Genomic DNA, 13,745 nt, shown 5'->3' with positions numbered 1-13,745 from the left:
TCTCATCACTCGTGTTGGAGCTGGACGGGCACAGGGTGCAAGGAAGATAAAGGCACACAGAGGCGAGGCGCCTGGGAAGCAGGAGGCACACTGATGACAAAAATGCCCAGTCCCCTTAGGTCAAAGCCCTACCTCCTAACAGGGACAAAGGGCCCACTCTTTCCCTCACTCCTTCTTTTCCACTTGGCTGCTTTGCAAAATAGGATAAGGAAGTGGAGCATGGGCCCAGGAATGACAAGCCCACAGGATTAGCAGGCAGCCCTCTGCAGGCTTCCAGCTCAGAAACAAAAGTACCACAGCCCTTCTCCATCCTGCCAGGCCTTCGGATTGTGAAAAATCTGGGACACGCGGTCTGACAAATGCAGGAGGAGTGGGGCAGTACTCACAGGGACCACAGCACAGGGAATTCGGGGAGAATGTCTAGAAAATCTGTGACATTTGGCTGCCACACATATAGGCACTTGTCAATGATGCTCAATGGAACCTTTTGACCCAAGGAGGCAAAGTACATTTCTGAATAGTTGGACTAGGGAAAAAAGTAAAGTTTAGCCATTTGGGGCCACGTAGTGCAGTGGAAAGGAATGAATGGGGTTTAGGGATAGAACCAGGATTCAACACCACTGATTCTATTTACTGGTTGTGCTCCCTTAGCCAAGTCACTTAACTCTTTGGCTTTCAGTGTTCTCATCTGTGAAATGGGGTTCTTGTACGTGAAGTACTTGGCATATAGTGGAGGCTTAGTAAACAGCTGCTATGAAGTCCACATCCATTCAAGATTGCAGCTTTGAGGCTGAGCATGTTGGGGGGTCCCGGCACTTTGAGAAGCTGAAGCAGGAGGATTGCTTGAGACCAAGAATTTGAGACTAGCCTGGGCAATATAGTGAGACCTCATGTCTACAAAAAACTCAGTGAGTATGGAGGCATGTGCCTGAGTCCCAGTTACTTGGGAAGCTGAGGCGGAAGGACTGCCTGAGCCCAGCAGGTTGAGGCTACAATGAGCTGTAATCCTGACTCAAAGAAAAGACTAAGGTTTTGCAAATGAAATTGGGGGGGGGGAAGAGAGCATTAGGATTTTGTTTGAAGGTCCCCATGGCCTATTGATAACTTCATTATCTTTCTTTTTGTTTTACAAATGAGTGCGAGAGAATCTGGAACAAAATCTAGTCCAGAATGGTGCCTTTGTAAAGACCCTTAAGGACTGATTCGCCTACAGGCAATGGAAAAGAAAGCAGGTTTAGTTATGACAAGAGAGAAACTGAATTCCTTATCCTCTGCCATATTAGGGTGCTCCTTGGTAATAGCTATTTGTTTTTCATGAGAAGACTAACAATTAGAATATGACCCAAGAAAGGGGAGAAGGACTAAATCCACAACAAATCTCTGTATGAAGTGTCTTGTTCTTTGCATCATTTTGGCAAGTCCAAACTAATTTCATCTTCAAAGTCATCTTGCCTCCAGGATCCTGGTGATGCAAACAATTTTATGCCTAGCTGAACTTTAAAGCAATCACCCATTCACAGGATCAATTAAACAAGGCATTAGAAGTAATACCTGGGGTGAGAATGCAATGGTCTCCATTTGAGAGAACGACAGACAGTTCTGCTCAGTCAACAGCATCACTCTCTCTGGGGGTGTGGGGCAGGGACAACAGTGAGGGGGAGAGGTAGGGAAGAATGTGAGCACATTTTCCAGTCATCATCATTACAGGGAGAAAGAGAGAGAGAGGGAGGGGAAGGAAGGAGGGAGGATCATTTTATTTCAGGTAATGATGTTGACATTAAAGAGATCCAAATTTATTTTTTAAACTGAGTCTAGTTTTAAGGTTTTGTTTTGTTTTGTTTTTTAAAAAACCTACATAAAACCAAACTTTTAAAAAATTGTGTTTCAAAACCAAACCCATGCAGTTTGTATAACAAACCCCCTAGAGACACTGACTTAATATTTAACTAAGGCTAAATTACAGATTCTACTTCAGAGGGACTGGGCAGAATTTCTGACGCCTACTTCTATTCCATTGAATGCAAGTGAGTGAGGGTGACAATCTGGCCATTGTTGAATACTTTTAAAGACTCATTAATCTCAAGCAGGAACCAACTTAACAAGCAGGGCAATCTTTTGAAGTGAACAGTGGTAGTGGTTTAAACAGAGGATTAAGAGATAATCACATTTAAAGTCATCTTTTGGTACTAAAATTGACCCTAGTCTAAGGGGTTGTGAATTACAGGGAAAAGGGACAGGGTTTTTTTCCTCTCCTCCCTAACCAGGTGACAGACTCCCTTGTGAGACAGCCAGATGGCAGCCTGCCCACGTCCAGAAAGACACTACTCCATCTTGACATATTATTACAAAGTATGCCTCTTAACTGATTTAGGGGCTGCTTTATAAAATAATACCCTAAACTTTATAGCAGTGAGACTCTATCTAGTTGGCCCAATTTAAATGTAAATTTTCAGTCTGCTTTTTACTATAAGTATCAGCTGTGAGAAAGTGTGAACAATGTGGAAAACCATCATCTTAAACTCAAGCTTTCTAACATGAGTTAATTTGTCTAGGAAGACTAGGGACAGAAGTGCCTGCCAAAGGAATCTTCTGATTGTATGGATTCCTTATCACCAGAACTTTGGGTCTACAAAAAAAAACCACGGAATTTATATTTGCCAAGCAATTAACCATTTCTTTTTAAAGTATTCCTTCAATCGTGTTGTATATCAAACAGCAGGCAAGTTAACTATTATTTAGCAATGGATTTGTATGTATTTCCAAAGTGCTGTCTCATATTGAGGGGATTAAAAACACAAAATAAGTAAAGCCATATTAACACTCAGTCTGCAAAAGAGATGACATACTTTCTATTCTATTTTTTTTAAATGTTATTCTACACAGCTTCCCTTCTTTTCCTTATCCTCTACACCATGGGTGGACTTCTTTTGCATATCACCTGATCATGTCACAAGTCGTCAAGGATCCTCTAGTGGGGTCCTTTCATTTCATTTTATTTTATTTTATTTTATTTTTTTTTGAGTTGGAATCTCACTCAGTCGCCCAGACTGGAGTGCAGTGGCCGCTCCCGGCCACCACAGCCTCTGGCGATCCTTCCGCCTCAGCCTTCCAAGTAGCCGGAATTACAGGCATGCGCTACCATGCCCGGATGATTTTTTGATTTATTGTAGAGATGAGGTCTCGCTGCCCAGGGGGGTCTTGAACCCGTGGGCTCAGGCAATCCACTCACCTCAGCCTCCCAAAGGCGTGGGATTACAGGCTAAGCCACCGAGCCCGGCTGGTCCTTTCATTTTAAGCTAGGGAAACTGCAGGCCAGAATCATGAAGTGCCTTAAACAAGGTTTCACTGCTAGGATTTACAGGCCAGGTCTCTTGATGTTTCACTGCTAGGATTTACAGGCCAGGTCTCTGATGTTTCAGAACCTGGCCCATGACTCTGTGGTTCCAATTAATTGTCCATCCCATCCCCAACACAGCTGTTTGGACAGAGTATAATCAATCTACGGACTGGCCAGAGATGGATAAAACTGTGTGGCCAGGTTACACAAGCTGCGTCAGGTTGTCTCGAAAATCTGAGCTAAAAGACAGTTGAAAAAGTTACCACCTGACAATAGGCGATGAAGCAACAGATAGAGGGTGTCACAGCTGAATTGTAGCAGACAACCAGGCTGCTCACTAGCATCAGTTTCTGTGGATTCTGGTTGTCGAATTTCCCATAACCTGACAAATCCTCCCTTTCCTGAGCTACTATGAGTGTGTCTCTGTTTCTGGAAACTAAACAACACTGTCTACAGAGGGTGTCAGAAGAATGTATAAACATCTAAGAAAATAAAAAACTGTAATAAAATTGTAATACTCAATATATACTGATAACAAAAGATGAATACAAGTCACATTTGACTTCTGCAATTACAAGAGGTGCTCAAAGTGTTTACCATCAGTATCCAGACACTTCTGATTAAAGCAAACTAAAAGTAATAGATAACATTGCTTAAAATGTGGACATTTTTTGGCACCCCGGTATATTATATCCACCTGGTGCTGCTTTCAGGGTGTTACAGAACCAGAAATCTCTGACCAAACCTCAAGACTGCTGACGTAGGTGGGAGCAACCCTCCTTCTTCCCATACAGACACTCCTTACTTCTAATCAGGGAGGTTCTAATCAGAAGCCATGAATTACTAGAGGAGAGATTAACCCTGCCTGGAAACTATCAGGAACACCACAATTAGAAAATCCGTAAGAATAGTTTTCCTATGATAACACTTAGAAATAAGCACATGTATGTTAGAATGGTGGGGAAGACATCTTTTCATGTTAGGTGAAAAAATTTTTTTTCTTATAAATGAGAAAAAAAGGCAAGGAAAAATTCAAAGGCAAAATTTAACTTTGTTGGTGTTTGGGCAGCATGAGTCAGGTTTTCTAAAAGCTGGTTACTAATCTATCTTACGGCCAGGGAAACTACAGGCCAAAAACATTAAGTGCCTGAAATTCAATTGTTTAAAAAGGACCAGAAAGGTCACAAAAGATAAGACAACCAGGAGTGGTGAGTTTTGTGCCTAAATGAAAGTGAACATCCAGTATAAAAGCATTCAAATTTCACACTAAAGGATATTCCCAGGTCACTACTGATGATACTGTAAACACCATTTCTTAAAGCTTTGAACTTCAAAAAAATTCTACCAAAAAAAAATTAGTCGGGCGTGGTAGAGCGTGCCTGTCATTCAGACTACTTGGAAGGCTGAGGCGGAAGGATTGCCTAAACCCAGCAGGTGGAGGCTGCGGTGGTCATGAGTGTGTCACTGCACTCCAGTCGGGGTGACAGAGTGAGACTCCAACTCAAAAAAAATATTCTCATATATAAAGACACAATGCTTCTGAAACATGAAAAAATTCAGTATCATTCTATGTCTACAACTGGTAGAAATCAACAAAAAAAATTAAAGATCCTTTTTAAAAAAGTGCTTGAGGCTGAGAGAGGTTGCTTGCTCCTATAATTTCAGCACTATGGGAGCCTGAGATGGGAGGATCACTAGAGTCTAAGAGTTCAAGACCAGCCTGGGCAACTTGGCAAGACCTCGTTTCTACAAAAAAATAAAAATAAAAAATTAGCTGAGCATGATGATGCATGCCTGTAGTCCTAGCTTCTTGGGAGGCAGAGACAGCAGGATCACTTAAGTCCAGGAAGCTGAAGCTGTGGTAGGTGTGATCATGCCACTGCACTCCAGTCTGGGTGACAGAGCGAGACTCCAACTCAAAAAAAACAAAAAGAAAAAGAAAAAAGTATTCGAAAAGTAGACTGACAATTCATAAGAGTGAATACAAATGGCTAATAAAAATACTAACAATAGGCTGGGCACAGTGGCTCATGCCTGTAATCTCAGCACTCTGGGAGGCTGAGGTGGGAGGATCACTTGAGGCTAGAGGCTCGAGACTAACTTGGGCAATAGAGTAAGACCCTGTCTCTAAAGAAAAAAAAATACAAAAAAGGTTTTCATCTTCACTAATAATATATAAACTGAAAATTAACCGAGACACCATTTTTCATTGGTTAACTTGGCAATGATTTAAAAATGAGAACACACAAAGCTCAGGAAGAGGGGCAAACCTTTTGGGTCCCCTCCCACCATGGGAGTTTTTCTGTCCTCTCAATACGTACCACTAGTCTTAACAATTCTATCAGTCCTCTGTGTCAGGAAAAGGTTTGCCCTCTTAGGAATAGGCCTATTATATCCTAGTGGATAATACAACTACATTTGTTTGGTTAAGGCAAAGTTAAATAACTAATTTTATTTTTATTTTGTGTAAAGACGGAGTCCTGTTATATTGCCCAGGTTGGTCTCAAACTCCTGGCTCCATGGGATCCTCCTGCCTTGGGTTCCCAAAGTACTGGGATTACAGGCATGAGCCACCATGCCTGATCCAGAGACTAATTTGAGGTTCACCTTTGAACCAGCATGGTACATTTAACTTTAGTCGGGGCTATATTTTCCCTTATTTTGATTTTTATATACTTATTCCATTTTTTAAAAACATATCATCACAAATGCCACGAAATGCTTATGGAAAGCAGAATATAAATAAATATATAAATAAATATGTATACGTCTAAAATAAAATAAGAACAGAAATCATGAGGCTTCCAAGCCTCAGAGATCAGTTGTGGTATCAATTTTCGTGTTGCTGTTTTACAAAATGGGGAATAACTTTATTTAGCAAAAAGTGAATGAGACTTGCTTCATGTTACAAAGCCGAACATCATCCAGTTTCAGTGAAACTGTGTCTGACCTTTTAAAGATACACAGATATTTGAATTTTTTGAATTTTTTGAATTTTTTTTTTTGTTGTTAGCGCCATCTCCATGCCAAAATGAGAGATTAGACAATCACTCCATGGCACAGTGACTCACCTTCTGAAACACCATCTACCGTATCTCTTTATAAGCACTCTAATCAGGCAACCCATTCTCAGACTTTTCTGTCCCAATGTCTAAAATTCTTCTGAGCTCAAAGACAGGTTAAAAATCTTGATACAGGACAGAAGAGAGAAATAATGACTAATTGCTGTCTTTTAGCTGATTTAATAAAAGTTCATCTAAATTTTCTGGGATAAAATACCCTAGGTTGATCAAGAAAGGTAGATAAAAGACACATATGTTTAATATAGGGTTAATAATAATATATCATAAATATATATAATACAAAATATATCACATATATAATGAAAAATAAATAAATACTGTTAAGGCAAAGCTGAAACAAAACCAAAGCAAGAATGCAATAGAAGAGAAGTTTGGGCAAATCATTTTAATGTTTAAAGTCCCAGTTTTAATATCATGCCCTTAGCTGTATTCTTCTAAGAAACAACAATGACAGCTCTCTCTGGCAGAGAAAGCCTAGGGGAAGGATCAAATCCACCTTGCCACTTAATCCAATGTGATCTTGGGCAAGTTATTTAGCCTTGCTGTATCTCTGTTTCATGATCTGTAAGATGGGCTAGTAATAACTACTCAGGACTGCTGGCAGGATTAAATGAGGTGAATAGCATACTTACTACATGCTCAATGTATGATCTGGCTTGTTAATATTTGAGAATTACTATTTCAATCTACAAAATAACATTAACTCATTGTCATGAAGTGCAAATAAGATAATGAACTCAGATTCCAATAAAAAACAATAAAAGATATGCAACAGAGGGGAGGAATAATTATGATTGTGAAGAGATAGCAATTAATATAACCATAAATTCTGCTAAGCTACTTCAGACAGTATGAGTCACCCTTAATATAAAGAATGATTTTTTAAATGAATAAAACCTGTTGGGTCTTCATCCAGTGACAGCTATCAAGTTAATATAAAATTTGACAGGAGGCTTGGTATTCCTGAACATAGCTGCCTTCCAGCAAATTTGGGGTGAGATAAGATGTTTAAAGTTCTAAGACTTCAAGCCCCACCCCTTATGTAATTAACATTTCTTAATTGCCACCCCTTCAAGAGGCAGCCACTAATTTGGGATATCCCTAACAGAAAAAAGGCTGCCTCCACTAAGAGTTGATTGCACTGGCTGGTCCAAGTACCAGAAGCACACCCAGCTCCACCCCACTCTCCCTCCCAACCCCCAACAGCACCAGGAATTTCCTTTTCTTTCATCTACCTTCAACACTGGAGCCAAACCAAACACCTCTCATTATTGTCTCAGCAGCCCAGCAAAGAGCAGCTCCCTTTCCAACACACACACACACACACACACACACACACACACACACACACACACACACACACCCAAGCATATGCACATTCACCTAAGCACACCTACAACTGTCTCCCTTCCTCCCCCCTTGGAATGGTTTTCACCTTCCCCATCAAGCACTGGTAGGAATTCTCTCACTACCTTACTCTCCCCATGCTGCCCTTAAGGATGCAGTTGACCACACAGAATAACCATATAACTCTCAGCATGGGGTCCTTGTAGACCAGGTCATGTGCCCGTTTAAAAAAAAAAAAAAATCAAACAACAGGTCACCAAACCTCAGGTCAAACCAAAGACTCAAAGGTTACTTCTTTCTCAGGCAAAGATTTTATGTGCCTCTCTGAAAAAAACCCTGTCATTTGGTCTCAAACAGGCACTTTAGCACTTAGAAGTGAAGAATTCAAGTGTAAAAAAACCACCAATATTGATAATCAGAATCTCTTACCCACGGCCTCCTATCAAGTCTAGAGGTCTTTCTAGCCCCTCGAAAAATCTTCTGCCCTCCGTGGGGGAGAACATTGGCCTTGAGTCTACTATACACATTACGAGATAGTCCAGGGTTGTTAAATGTATTTCACATCATCTGGCCCACTCAACCGCCATTAAGATTTGGGGATTTTGTGTGTGTGTGTGTATACATATGAGGGAGGACCCCAAAAAACATGGATTTATATTTTGGAGGGTCCCTTGTAGTTACAAGGTTCCCCCATGAGGTAAGTGTTCTAGAGACCCATTGCCATCAGCATACCAACTAGCATTGTTGTGAGAGGCTGTGTTTGGCTTCAGTGAATTTTTTTTTGAAGATTCTTTCAACGTGTTTGCCCATTTTATGATGTGATTTACAGGTGCACCTGACCATACCTTACTGAGTGTTTAGCAATTTTTAACCAAAAGCAGTATGACCCCCATGCCTTACCCTTCCTATTCATCTGATCCTGCTCAGAGTGTCTTTGTTTGTTTGTTTGTTTCCCCCGATGAAAAAGTCCTCAAAGGGAAATGTTTTGCCAATATGGAAGAAGTGAAATTAAAAAACAGCAGAAGCACTAAACAGCATCAAAAATGATGAGTTCCAAAACTGTTTTGAGCACTAGAAAAAGCATCTTGATAGGTGTATTGCATCAAACGGGGAGTACTTTGCAGGTGACTGAAATTTAGACATGTAGGAACAAATGTACACTTTTTAATAAATAAATTCCATTTTTTTGGAGTCATTCCATAGATAGAAGGAAAATAAATGACAGAGGGAAAGAAACTCAAGCATCGTGGTTCTTCCACGGGTTTTCAAATATCATGACCAAAAGATATGCTCCCCCTCCTTCTCACTCCTGCTGCCACCCTGACTGTTTCTTGGCAGAAGCAGCCTTCAGAAAAGGAGAGAGACAGTTGGATTTAAACTCCTTTTATGGTTTGCAAGATGCTTGTGCTTTTGCAGATTCTCAGATTATACTTTTAGACAGAAGCTAGATTTCAGAAGAGGACTACAGGGAGTCAGGGACGGGAAAAGAGAAAAGTGGCTTATGGTTTTAGAGAGAAAAGAATAAAAGTCAGAAGGAATTTGGGGTCAAATAATCCTAACTATAAGCTTCGGCCAGCTTTTAGACTAGAGGCTTCAAACTGAGCCCATACATTTGGACTTCAAGGAGTCTGTGTTCAGTTGGAATACAATGTTTTAAAAGTGTAAGCCTACAGTTTAAAACTGGGAGCCTGTACATGAAAAACAGGAAGCAACTCTGGACCCATATTCCTCAAGGCAGTCACAGGTGGAGCCCAGGGACTGCTGCTCCCCAGTGCGCCCAGATGGCCACGTGGTGAAGATTCCCATGGATATCCTCCGCCCCCAACCCCTTGCCTCCCAGGACATCACTTTTTACTTCCATTTCCTGCCCCTGAGGACATTTGCATGTATGATCCCAATCAAAATGAGGAAAATAAAGTCCAGAGTGGAGAAGTCACTTGCTTAAGATCACACAGCTTTTCCTTCATATCCAAACAAGGGCTTCTGAATCTCTGCTTTTAGAGCAAAATCTTGAGTCAGGGAAACAGTCTTGTCCCAGAAGCTCCCTCTGTCAGCTAAATTAACTTTGACTCGGTTGATCTTCAAGTCTCCTCGACCTTCACGGACTAGTCACCATGCATAATCATGCTCAAATAGTGACTTGTCGTGTCCTCTCATATGCCAGGCCCCGAGCTCAGTGCACATTCTAGACAGCTCCATAATGGCTCTGGGAATGCACATTATTCACACCATCTCACAAACAAGGAATGTGAGGCTCAGGACAAGGGTACATAGATGTGGACTGCACTTGAATCCAGGCCTATCTGATACCATGACCTGTTGCTTGTAGCATGCTTTGCTGCCCAGCAAATATCCACCATCTCCTTCAATTAAACACAAAATCAGAATTCATTGGCCTTGAACAGAGTTAAATAATAGGGTCACCAGCAAAATAGCAGAAAAGGGGTTCCACCTGTCATCCTGAGATTGTCACTGAGTTTTTGTGTATTTGCAGCTGCCTCCGCTATGCTAGAAGTTCCTCAAGGAAGGTGCTTTGCCTTACTTGTTTTAATCTCTCCAATGTATATAGAGTAGTTGCTTAGTACTATTTAGAATTATTAGTTAACAGCTTCTGGTTTTAGTTTTTGGTCAAATTTTGCTAAAGTGGGCCTCTTGGGAGATGCATTTTACACCGTTCTATGGGTTTTTAGAAAGGTCATTGTTTCCTAAGCTCATTGCTTCTCTCCTCTTCTAGTTTGACTTACCCATGGGAGAAGTAGACAGCAAAGTACATGGACTCACAAGTTTGTTTGGTTTGGGGGGGGAACGGTGTGTTCATAGCTTTCTAATTTTTTCAAAGTACATTAGTCAACAAATCCAACTCTAAGTGGTTAGAAAAGCAAAAGAACACATACACAAGTCACCTGAATACCAAAGCAGGTAGTTGTCTTAGAAGTAGCAGCAGTTAATAAGTAATAATTACTTACAACCCATATGATGATCAGTCTTCTGGATAAATAAGGATCAATATTCCAGTGAGTGAAGGGAAGAAACGTGATGTAGAAAACTTCTTGGCCCAAAGCAGCTGAAAATCTGAATAGGTAATAGTAGAAATAATTCTTCACAATATACTTCTGTTCATAAGCCTACAAGACAAAAGTTAGGAGACTGTGAGTTCATTCACCACGTCACGATGAGGTAAGTTTATAAACCTCTGTCTAAAACTCACAGCGCTCCATTGCCAAGGTGCTTTCCTTCTCTCCATTATGTTACGACGGTGTCATTACTATTAGCTTACATCATTGTTGAACACCTGCCAACTTCAATTTGTTCAAACAAACATGGCAGATGTTAGTTCTTTATAAAATTAAATAAGTAACATTGAAGACAGAAGAACCAGGAGAAGACATGCCAAAAATCCAAAAACCTTTTTTCCTGTGTATGCAGAAGGTTAGAAACTTGAAGGCAGTACATTTTGCTGGTATATTATATTGGTCTCCGTGGGAGGCAGAATAATGTTCCCCTTGAAGATTTCGATGTCCTAATCCCTAGAACCTGGAAATATGCTGCCTTACAATATAGTATGTTACCTCTGAACTTTTTAAGTTCACTTTAGATGGGACTAGAAAAGTCAACCCACCACTGTGATGGTGTGAGAAACAGTTACAGTAAGTATACATGGGCCTGGTAAAAGGCACTCCCATGTTCTTTTCTTTTCTTTCTTTTTCTTTTTTTTGAGTTAGCGTCTCACTCTGTTGCCCAGGCTGAAGGGAAGTGGCATGTTCCTGGCTAGCCACAACCTTGACTTCCTGGGCCCAGGTGATTCTTCTGCCTTGGCCTCCCAAACAGCTGAGACTACAGGTGTGCACTTCCATGCCTGGCTAATTTTTTGTAGAGATGAGGTCTCATTATGTTGCCCAGGCTGCTCTCAAGTTCCTGGGCTCAAGTGATCCTCTCACCTTGGCCTCCCAGAATGCTGGGATTACAGGTGTAATTACAGGCCTCCCATTTTCTAGCATTCCCCTTCCTCTTGTCCTGGCAGTGTGCAGGGAAAAAAAATTAGGGAGTTAAAACAGGAGATGTAACTAGACATCTTATTAAAAAATATGGTAAACACCCTTACGTTATGATATATTAGTAACAAGTTAAAAACAAAAACATTGTCACCCTGTTAAATGAATCTAAAAAATATAATCTTAATGCTACTTAAGGTAGTCATAAACTTTATAAAAATAAAATCAAAGTATAATGTTGATGCTAAAAATGGAGAGGAAAGAAGCAGTACTGTTGTAGGATGACTTTGTCAAGACTCGTGTAGGTCTGGATTTTTGTTTTGTTTTGTCCTATGAAAAGTCCGAGGTTCTTGAATCCTGGGGAATCTCAAAGAACAAGTTATATGTGTTAATTCTGTAAATATCCATCCCATGCCTGTGATGTCCAGTGCCCCGTGCTGGGGGCTAGGCATGTTCAGAAGAGTCAGGTGTGATGCCCTGCTTCAAGGAGCTCTTGCCTGGGGTGAGCAGGAGGAATCAAACAGTACAATTTAGGGGAATAAATTTTTAAAGGACCAATATTGTATTTGAGGTCTTTAAAAAGACCAGGAGTACTTTTGTACTCCTGGAATTTTAAAAAATGACTTTGGAAATTGCAAGGACCTTGGAATCCACACGTGACACCGTTGGCTGCCTCTCTTTTTCCACCCTAAGAGGGTCCCAATTTTAAAACAGCATCATCGAAAGGAGTTGTGGCAAGTATAAGAATTCATCCTCAAGCCAAGCAGTGCACGGGACTGCCCTAGTTTTGGATAGTGGTCTAGGGTGAGCACAGGTTGTAAGCTAAAAAGGGTGGTCTCTTGTCAGGGATGAACTTTACTTTTAGGGAATTCAAATGAGAAAGAATGGCAACCGAAGCATCCCAAATAGGAAGACAATAATTCACAAAATGAAATAGATAAGAAAGTATATGGTGTCACCTCTCTGCTGAGATACTGTGGTTGGATTTGACAAACAAGGACAAGGGACTGTGACATATAAATAAGTGACAAACGCCTCTCTCTTGAGCAGAACTATAAACTACCTGACATAAGAACTAATCTCTGCAGGTTTTGTTTTATAAATATATATCCAAAGTCTGACCTTGAGACAAACCCTATAAATAATTTTTTTTAAAACATAAAGGCTAGTTATTTTAACTCAGTAGCTGCCAGGTACACCTGATAATTTGTACTGCTTTGAAGCTTTTCATGGAGAAATTTTGCCAAACTCTAACAAGAGTCACACCCCTCCCTGGTACCTGAATGTTATATGACATTATAAATACTCAGCAACAAACATTTCCCTAGAGATTTATTTACCTGAGCCCCCAGTTCAATATCTTAACCTCCATAAATAACGGAAAAGACCACAAAGGATTACAGCAAACTGCATATTATTGCTGCATATTATTAATTAGCATCTTTAAACAAGCTTTTTTATAATCTCTCAGAAATTCTCTTTTCTGGGGAAAAGATAAATATTCTCTCACTCTTCTAAGGAACAGAAGAACCAAAGGTGAAATTTGGTGCAGCACTATTCACAATAGCCAAGACATGGAATCAACCTAGGTGTTCACCAACAGTGGATTGGATAAAGAAAAATGTGGTATGTATACACCATAGAACAATACACAGCCATAAAAAAGAACAAAATCATGTCCTTTGCAACAGCATGGATGCAGCTGGAGGCCATTATTCTAAACAAATTCAGGCAGAAATGGAAAACCAAATACTGCATGTTCTCACTTATAGGTAGGAGCTAAATGTTCAGACATAAAGGACAACAGACACTGGGAACCCCTAAAAGGGGAAGGGAGAGAGAGAGAAATGAAGGTTTAAAAATTACCTATTGGGTAGTATTCTCACTATTTGAGTGATGGGTTCAGTAGAGGCTCACAACTTATTATCATGCAATATACCTATGTAACAAACTTGTACAAGTACCTCCTGAAGTTTACATATAAAT

The 13,745-nt window shown here is 40.4% G+C and overlaps 1 protein-coding gene across 1 annotated transcript in view; it reads right to left on the bottom strand.

The window, feature by feature from the left end:
* SGPP2 (sphingosine-1-phosphate phosphatase 2) overlaps positions 1-13,745 on the bottom strand; it is a 109,705-nt gene that overhangs the window by 73,467 nt on the left and 22,493 nt on the right. Inside the window, exon 2 of the mRNA XM_008057709.2 lies at positions 10,734-10,892. The gene's annotated coding sequence lies outside the window, so the exon portion shown is untranslated. The remainder of the gene's footprint in view (positions 1-10,733; positions 10,893-13,745) is intronic.

Source organism: Carlito syrichta, unplaced genomic scaffold, assembly GCF_000164805.1.
Source record: "Carlito syrichta isolate Samal-C Ts95f unplaced genomic scaffold, Tarsius_syrichta-2.0.1 Scaffold303111, whole genome shotgun sequence".
NCBI lineage: Eukaryota > Metazoa > Chordata > Mammalia > Primates > Tarsiidae > Carlito > Carlito syrichta.
Note: the sequence above shows the minus strand (reverse complement) of the source record. Positions and strands in the feature narration are given on the sequence as shown.